This window comes from Talpa occidentalis, unplaced genomic scaffold (assembly GCF_014898055.3).
Source record: "Talpa occidentalis isolate TD23 unplaced genomic scaffold, MPIMG_talOcc4v2.1 talOcc4.814, whole genome shotgun sequence".
In the NCBI taxonomy this organism is placed as follows: domain Eukaryota; kingdom Metazoa; phylum Chordata; class Mammalia; order Eulipotyphla; family Talpidae; genus Talpa; species Talpa occidentalis.
Genome location: NW_023605211.1, coordinates 1,079 through 10,360, shown reverse-complemented (window position 1 = coordinate 10,360; position 9,282 = coordinate 1,079). Strand labels below are relative to the sequence as shown.

The 9,282-nt window shown below is 42.6% G+C and overlaps 1 pseudogene; it reads left to right on the top strand.

The window, feature by feature from the left end:
- Nucleotides 1–309: 309 nt before the first annotated feature.
- Nucleotides 310–947, top strand: LOC119235035 (phosphatidylethanolamine N-methyltransferase-like; annotated as a pseudogene).
- The last annotated feature ends 8,335 nt before the right edge of the window (nucleotides 948–9,282 follow it).

Sequence of the window (9,282 nt, the reverse complement as noted above, 5' to 3'; positions counted from 1 at the left end):
CCACTGGAGCCACAGCAGCCTCAATCACAGAGAAGTATTTTAACCACTAAATAAATGGTAAAACAAAATGTAGCGGCTCCTGGAAGACTGCTATATATGTAAGTTTTGAAGAAGAGTCCAAAGGGAGGAAGTTGCTCATAATAATTTCAGTTGCAAGAAAACTGAGCTGCCAATTCCAATCATCTTGAACACTCCCAGCCTTGCCCATGCTTAGAGGCAGAGCCCTCAGGTGAGGACTGTGCCTGCCCTCCTGCTGCCACGACATGTGCTCCATGAAGTCTGAAGCTCCTCCGGCCTCACCGCTGCCAGTGTGACAGGTACAGCCAACCTGGCTGCTGGGCTATGTGGGCCACTGGACTCCTACTTTGTGGCAGCCATCCTTGCCAAGGCTTTCAACCCACTCTTCTGGAATGTGGTTGCAAGATGATCAAGGCCTTCAGATGCCCTACCTGGCCTGCTACTCCCTAGGTGATGCCATTCTGCTTCTGAATTTATGGACTCTCACTGCTTCACACAGGCCATGCTGAGCAGCCCAAGCCAGAGCACCTGGAAAACTCCACCCCTGCCGTGCGGGGCTGAGCACGTTTGTGTGCTCCAGCATCTTTGCACTGGGCTTCACCAGAACCTCCCTAGATTATCAGATTAGTTCAGGATCCTCATGGAGGCAAGAGTGACTACGTTTCTGTTCCATTTACCAGACCAGCCATATACTAGGGCAGCACGGCCAGTTAGCTGAGCTGGGCCACCATGGATGCCAGCCTTGCCGCCTGCTGCTGACTGTGGCTGTGGCCTACATCAATGTGATCACCCTGAAGGGTGTGGTCACCCTCCTGTATGAGGAGGCCTTTACTGCAGAGATCTACCAGCAGGAAGCCTGTCAGTCCCACAGGAGAAGCTTATGGGTGCTTGGCCATTTTTCTGAGGCTGCTGCCCCCGGGTCCACCTGAGTACCAAGACCTGCCAGCCATGGATGTGCCAGTGCCTTGGATCCGCTGCTTTGGGGTCCCAGGACATGCTGCCTTATGGCTTCTGAGCCCCCTGTCCCCTTGATGCCCCCAATGCACCAATAAAAGCATCCTGACTCCAAAACCTTTTTTAAAAAGTCTGCGTCATAGACTGTTAAAGATGGTAGTTGCACAATACAATAGAGGGCACTAGCAAAGAGCAAAGGAAAGAGTTAGTTAGTATATTTGAGAGCATACTAAATTAGAACTTAACAAAAGCAAGCTTTTTAGCAATTCTGTTTTCTGTGTTGGAAGGTAAATCTAAGATCAACTTTAGTGAGCCATAAAAGGCCTTGCCTGCAACTAACTTTCCATTGGGAAACCTAATAAAATTTTGTTAATGCATTGTGATTCAAAATTACTATGAAAGTTTAGAATAATAAAGTAGAATCTAAATAAAGTGCTATTAACTGTGTTTATATCCACATTAGGCTTAAGCTGTGCTGGCAATTGCATGTTTTTACTTTTCATTGTTCAACAGTTTCAAATGTACCAGAAAATGCTGGCCAAACACTGTTGCCCTAACTGAAACCAGATAGGTCCAGACTTCCAGAAGCTACAAGGAGAAAATAAATCCCTCTGTTCAAAATAATGTGAACATTTTAAGTATAGCAATCACATACCATTTGACTCAATTTGGTACAAGTCTGTTGCTTTTCAGTAAATATATGTATTGTATAATTCAGTACAAATGAACTATTCAGATAATACACAAACATGTTGACACAAAGTTATATGACCTCCTGTTGTATGTGGGCCTGGTAGATTCAGTTGTTATTTCATTTTATCAATAACATGTAACATGAGTTGTTTTCCTTGTAGGGTCCCTAAAAATTGACTGATGGGAAGAAACTCTTCCAGAATTGGTTTTGACCTTGTGGAATATTAATTAGCATTTGGAATGATTTAAAGAGTGCACAGAACCTCCTACCCAAATTGTGTTCCCAAATCCACCATTATGAGTTATTCCTTTCTGTAGCCTTTCTCCATAGAGCTTTTTTAAAATGTAGATAGTCTTATGAGAGTGTTGTTCAAGCAAGAGGTATGGATTATTGACTCTATATAAAACATCATAGTCCTTGTCCTTGGCAGGCTCGCCATTTAGTTGGGGGTTTAAAAAAAAAAAATTGAAATTTCACTCCTTGGGAGAAAGCAACGCGGTAGCTCAGTACTGTTACTTACATGTGTATATGTGAGTATGCTCTTCGAAGCACAGTACCTCTGTTACAGAGTTTAATGCTTACAGAAGATCTAGTAGGAAGGTATATCATCCCCATTTTCTAGATTAAGACACAGAGTTGTTGAGAAACTTGCCCAGGGTGCCAGGCTAGGGTTAAAACAGCAGAGCATAATGGTTTGCTCCACTGAGCTCATCTCGAAAGGACCTTCCCAGTCTAAGTGCTTCATGGTTCATTTCTATAGTAAATTCCCCACAGAGAACTTCAGGGGTGAGGCTTGGGGTAGGGACTCCACAAGGAATTATCGATCAGGAGAAAGCTGCAGCCACTGCCTCCGGGAATCTTAGGAAACAAGGAGATGAAACAGCCTCAGCTACTTACCATTGTGCCCTTAAACTTTTGAGTATTGAGGGCATGGGAGTGGTCAGCCTCTTCTCCCCTGCTTTCCTCAACTTCAAGAAGACCTTGGGTGTTACCCAAAGAAGTTCACAGAAAAATCATCCAAGTCTTTAGCCCTGGCAACACCATGAAGATGAAAGGGAGATGTGTCCACTGCAGAACCATCTCCCTGGGGAGACCTCTTGCCCTGAGTGCCCACGGCACCGTGGTCGGCTGCCAACAAAGCTGCTGTTGCCTGTGAATGCTGCCAAGTGCACGGCCCCTCCCAGCAAGTCTGCTCCTTGGCTGCCTCCCGCCACTAAGCCTGGCCTCTGCAGTCAGTCCCCAGCGTGGAATGACGGAAGACACCAGCCTGGAGGGATTCTTGTGCTCCTAGTCCAAAAAAGCACTACCTCTAATCATCCCATGCCTCGATTTCCTTGTCTAAAGAATGGGCCTCCTAACACTTTTCCTATTCACACCACTGATTTTGTCGTGAGGATCTTGAAATCTTCATATGCACTGACATATTTGTGAAGCCTTGTATTTGCAAGACAACAGATGAAGGATGATGACAATAGCAAGACCCACGTACTCACAGGCTGATGTGTCTCCACCTTCCCCATTAGTTGGTAGAGCAGCCACATGTTCTGTTGCAGAAAGTCTGAGGTTTTCTCCCTAACATTGGCAGACTGTTCAAGAACCCAGTGGTTGCTCAGTCCAAAGATTAGTCTCACCTTCAGCTGCCAGGGGGAAAGAGAAAGCCAGCCTCTTCCCTGCCGCCTTCCTGGCACAACGCCGCTGTTGCCGGTGCATCCTGCCTGTGACTAGTGCTCGAGGTGAGCCGACAGATGCAGGCGCGGTCCACAGCAAGGCACGGAGACTATGGCTGCTTCATACTCCTATTTTTAGCCTCAATGCTTGGTTTTAGTCTTAAAACCAAGTATGACACCCAGAAAGCTGGATACAGAGGTGGTTCTAACATGGTCACATGGTATTCCCAACCCAGCCCTTGTCTCCATCTTAAGCCTAGGTCACCCGTCCTTACCCTTCCTGCCCTTGTAGTGACATCTCTCCCTTCGGGGAGTCTCATCACCCAGGCAGAGTTGTGTCCAACCTGGCTGTAGTGAGGTTTCCAAAATCTCTATTACACCCTTCCTCGTAATGTATGTGTATGCGTATGTGTATGTATATGTATATGTATAGACACAGTCTCTCCAGAAGAATGATCTGTATCTGAGTCACCTCAGTGCACAATCTACAAGTAGGAGAGTGCATAATCAAGTCTGAGGACTCCTGGGCCTTTTCTGTACTTGCTGCCACACACACAGCAGAGTATGTACATTCTAGAGAGCGTTGCTCCTTCACTCTGACACATAGGGAGATATTTGCAGGTGCATGTAAGTAATTCTCCCTTTGCTCGACACATGTTGCATTTGTTGTTGTGGAAATGCCTTCAAAAGCACTTTCCAGTCCCCAGGAGAGATTGCAGCCCATGCATAGCCATGTCTTGTTTGTTTGGGATAAGTGCTGCTCTGTGAGTTTTACTCTTAGACATCTTGGGGGCTGCATCACATGCCTTATTCTCCAAACTTGACTACAAATGGCCTTTGCCTCCTCAGCGATAGTCCACAAAATATTTCAAGAGGAAGTCTAAAATTTAGTTTTTGAGTAATGAAACAGCAACATAGTGGATTGATTGCACACAGCTGCCTAAGATGGCAGCCTTAGAGAGGAGAGCCCTGTCTTTCATGTGTTCTGGCATTTATCTTAAAATTAAGATAATTTTGCTGATTGCTTTATAGGGAGACATTTGTGATGGTGAAGTACTGTGTCCTTGGTGGGCTGTGGTGCCTGGGTTTTAGGCAATTCATCATTTGTGCCTACTTAGATCTGGATTCATTGCCATCTTAGCAAAAAGCAAGTTAAAGCGGTTTATGCAGATTTGGCCAGAGAATGCACCTTATGACTTCAGGGACAAGAGATGTGTGATTATGTCCATTTTTCTAGGTACCTTTAAAGGACAGCAAATTGAAATAGCATTGGCCACCTTCTTGCCTCCTTCAGTTATCCGATGACACAGTTGTCTGAATTATTGGGTTGTTGGAAAAGTCATGACGCATTTTTGCATAGAAAACAGAAAAAAAAGTCATGACTTTTTTGTCAACCCAATTTCTTAAAAATCCTCTCCCTTCTTGCTGTTGTTAAAGGAAAAGCTTTAGAAAGATGAAAACATACTCCACAGCTACTAATTCAGTCTTTTCCTCCTACACTTAACTTTTGTGAGATTTTTTTTTTGCTTTTTTTTTTTTTTAATTTACTTTGTGAGAGAGTTTTAAAATGTCTTTAAACTCCTACTTACAGTTTTTAAAAATGCTATAAAATGTTAGGTTTCTGAAATACCTAATTGCCAGACCATTTCTGAACTTGGCTGCAGTTTCATGGGGGGGCTCTGGGGCTGAAGGCGTGTTGAGGCTGTGATCCAGATCCCTGACAACAACAATGACCAAAACAGCTCTGCCTCTCCTACCCACCCAAGAATGGGGCGCATGCGGCGTTTCTCTTGCTTAAGAATAAAGCCCATTAGTGATTTGTGTATAAATTTTAAACAACACTTTGGACCTAAAGTAACTCATTTCTTTCTGTTTCTTCCATCAGCCCTGGGCTAGCCCATCCCTGCCAGATGTGTCGCATTTTACATCTCGACTCAGTCTCCTTATGATCAAAAAATTGATCTAGGGCTTTCTCAGTTTAAGTTTAGCCACTAAATCATGTCGCTGTGGTGTTAATTTCCTTCCCTGTGCTGAGGATATGCAAATACACCCAGCTTAATCCTCATCACCTGTCCTCTTCCAGTGGGCCAAGTTGGCAGGCTGGCCAGGCGTTGTGGGACTGGGCTTGGGGGCCACCAGGGAGCAGGGGCGGGAGGAATGACTGTAAATGTTGGCGGCGCCAGGCCGGGTCTCGCTCCCGTTGCTGGCAGCCGGACATCTGCTGAGAAGCGTGCAGTTCCATGGAGTCGGCCCAGCCTCCCAGTGGGAGATAAGCCCAGCTAAGGAGGCTGGGGCTGGCAGCCGGATTCCAGGTCTGGTAGAATAATGTCTGACATTTAACTCTGTGCGGTTGGGATGGGGTGTGTGGAGAGGATTCCACAGGAGCCAGCAGCTGCCCCATTTTAACTTTAACTGTTGACAGTTCATGCTGAGAGCACTTGTTTCTGAAGTCAGCAAAGCTGGAAACTCAACGTTTTAATTTTGGGTTTTCATTGGGAAGAGTCCTGTTACTGGAACAAAACCTTTGCTGACACTACCCTGAGAACATGCTGATCCTGTCTACACCACAGAGGAGAGGAGAGGAGAAAACCTCCAACCCTGAATGTGTGTGCTGGGGAAAATAGCAGTCACATATGCCAAGTAACCGCAGGATGCATGGTCGGATGGATTGGTCGGTCTGCAGATTCCCCGGGGAACTCTTGTAGAGACTTGTGCAAATAACTGCAGTCTAAGTCCTACCCCAGACCACTGTCTCCTTCTAACTCCCCACAGGTCTTTCAAAATAATTCTGTTAACCAATTAAAAGTCCTTGGAAGGAAATCTTATCATATACAATATAACATTACAATTTTTTTTTCATTCATTTCGCGTCCCATTTTTTTCCCACTTATTCTGGCTCCTGGTGAGAGTAGACTAGAATGTTTCCTGCCAGGGTGAGGAATTTTGAGGAGAAGGCCCCAACCCCTTAGAGAGTTATTCAGAAGCATGTGTATCTCTGGGTGCTCCGGAGGTTTATGTGTTACCTGGCACAGATTAAACAGTAAGAGGAAACATTTTAGTCAAATGCTTCCTCTTTTAATATTTTCTTGACTATTGTAGGGGGGAAAAAAACACCCACTAGTGAGACTTGTTGGTTATTTTGCTAACTTGAACATATTATGAAAAAAAAAATCCTATTAAAAGTTAGTTATTTTGCTGACTTGAAGAATATTTTATAACCGACATAAATTGTGGTTTGAAAAGTACAATCTAAATGAAAGCAAGAGCTTGTTTTATTTTGTCCTGTCTTTAGCACACTTCCTCATATTTATCTCCACATATGGATTTCTTTCAATAATTTATAGCCACTCCAGCCAAAAAGTTTAAAACACAATATAAAGGGCCTTGTAAAAAAAACACAAACTAAGTTGCCTAAAATACTTAAGAAATTCACTTAAATTTTCTAGGCCTACACTTCATTCATTAGAATAAAAACTTGCCTGAGGAAATTATGGTGTTTGTCCACATAACTACTAGTTTCTTCCTTCTTTCAATATGTAGCCCTCAAAAGCCCAGATATGCTAGAATTGCTTTTTAAAGTCAGCCATTCAGAATGGCTGACTCATGAATAATCTTAAGAATTGCTGTGATGATGGTTATGATGATGAAGCCAGCGTCCTCCCTAACATTCAGCTATGCAGGGTTCCTTGGGGACTGCAGAAATTGTTCTATCAAGGCAGCAGGCCCTAAGGAGTTAACAGAAGGAGATACTTCAGTGAGCCTTTTGGAAGTATCACTGTCAACAAGCAACTTTCCAGTGAGGTCTGATGTGTTGGCTTTTGACAGTTCTCGTGTTGCTGCCATGCTCATTAAGTGACTGCAAAACTTCTGACCTGCAGAGGGCGCTGTAATACCGTGTTTCCAATCCCTCACTTGGAAAAAGCAAACCGAGAACTTCTGGAAGGGGGCTGGGAAAGTCCAGAGGCTTTATAACGCCCCCGGTCTTTCTGGTCCTAGTCTGGTACTAGAAATTGTGGGCAAAGTCCTCCTTTAGTTTTGTGCACGAGATCGGATGACTCTGTCCGGACTCATTACTTTAATAGCTTAGAGCTAGTTCACATAGCAGCAGGAGTCCACCAAAAAGGCATTTCATTATTGAAACTGAAACTGCTGCATTGTAACTGTTGTAACCACCGATTAGTAGTAGTCAGATATTTTTTCAGCATTTCAAGTAATTTATAAAGTGTTTACACACATAAATAGAAAGCTTTAAATGCTGATATTCCATAAAAAGTAAATAAAATATAGTTTTGTGCGTTAAGACTTAATTAAGTGGCATGATTTCATGTCACAATTTAAAATGGGTGAGACTTGCCAACATTTTGCAGCTGTGTTTTACATTAGGAAATTAATTAAAACATTTATGCTTTTTTCCACTTACAGGTATTTAGACCTCTCAGTATTACACATATATTTTCCCGTCACTCATTATATTATGTTCATTTACTCTGGCAGGCTATATCTTACTCTGTTGTTGGTAGAAGAATGGAGACATTAATCTAATGAAGATTTTTGTCATGTTCTGTGAAGGCAGATCAAACAGGGCTGAAGGCACTGCCTGCTCACTCAAAAGAAGGGGTGCTTTTGTCTTTAGCACATGCCCCCTCTTTTTTTCCAGTCTTAGAAGAGTTCCATTTTATATTTACTCAAAGAGGTGTTTCTTTTTTTCAGGTGTCAGGAAGGGAAGCAAAGAAAAGCAAAAAGATACTTGGCATGCCAGGTGACACCTCATCATTTAACCTTAGCTGTGAAGCCTTATTTTTTGAAGCACTCCTGCTTATATAGTTCAGTTAGGGAATGTGGTAAACCTAAAACAAATTCTAACACGCCCAAGTGGATAGCTGATATGCAGTTTGCAATTCCAATAAATTTGTCCTGATTTTATATATCAAATGTAAATAATGGCTCCCTTGAGATACCAAGATCAAATCAATTACCCTATACTTATTTACTGTGGTTATTTATATTAACAACTATAATAAAATTATTACTCGATGAAGTTTTAATGATGTAAGTAATTTTGCTCCCCTAGAGGCATCAGTTGATAAATGAGGCTGAAGTTTTGAAAAAGCTAAGGACTCTGTACAATTTATAATTTGGGTATAATTTATAATAATGTGGACTAGTCTTGGATCGTGACCCAGAGCTTTTGGTTCCTCAAGCACCAAAAGTAGTTCCATTTACTTGGATTCTAAGGGCAAATAGTTCCAAAACGTGCACATCGAGTAAACTTAGCTACTAGGAACAAGGGATGACCTTCCATATACATTGTCATTAGTGGTAGTAGAAGCAGAGCATATTTTCAATTTGTATTTCTTGAAAAGACTAGCTACTTTTAATTATTTAATAAAAGGTATCAGTCAAATTGGACTACTGTGGTAACCCTGAAACTACCTTAGCTTTCTGGAGTCACACAGTCCTCATGAGCACCCCAACAGCACAAAATTGAATCCTCTTCTGCCTGCTGTAATCTTAAGCTACCCCTCTTTTCTAAGACTTCACCTAAGTCTAAACCCTTTCTAACAAACTTGGCCTCTGTTAGAAAGCTGTTCTTTCGTGTTGTTGCCATGCTGTGGTAGAATATTATTTTCTTGATGGTTATGTTCTATGTAACGCTAGTGGTTAACATTTTGATAGTAAAATGTGCTGCTACAGTGCTCTTAGTCATCATTCATATTGCTGAGTAGACTGAACCCACTGGTTCTCAACCGCTGGTTCTCAACCCACTGGTTCTCAACAGCTTCACCTAAGAAATTAGAAATGCAACTTCTCCAGAGCCACCCCAAATTTACTGAATCAATTTACTTTTGCAAAAATTAAATGAGACACTTTTAAAAGTCTTATGCAGGTTTCAGCATGACTTACGACGATTTTTTTTTATTGGTTTCACATACACACACACAAATTTTC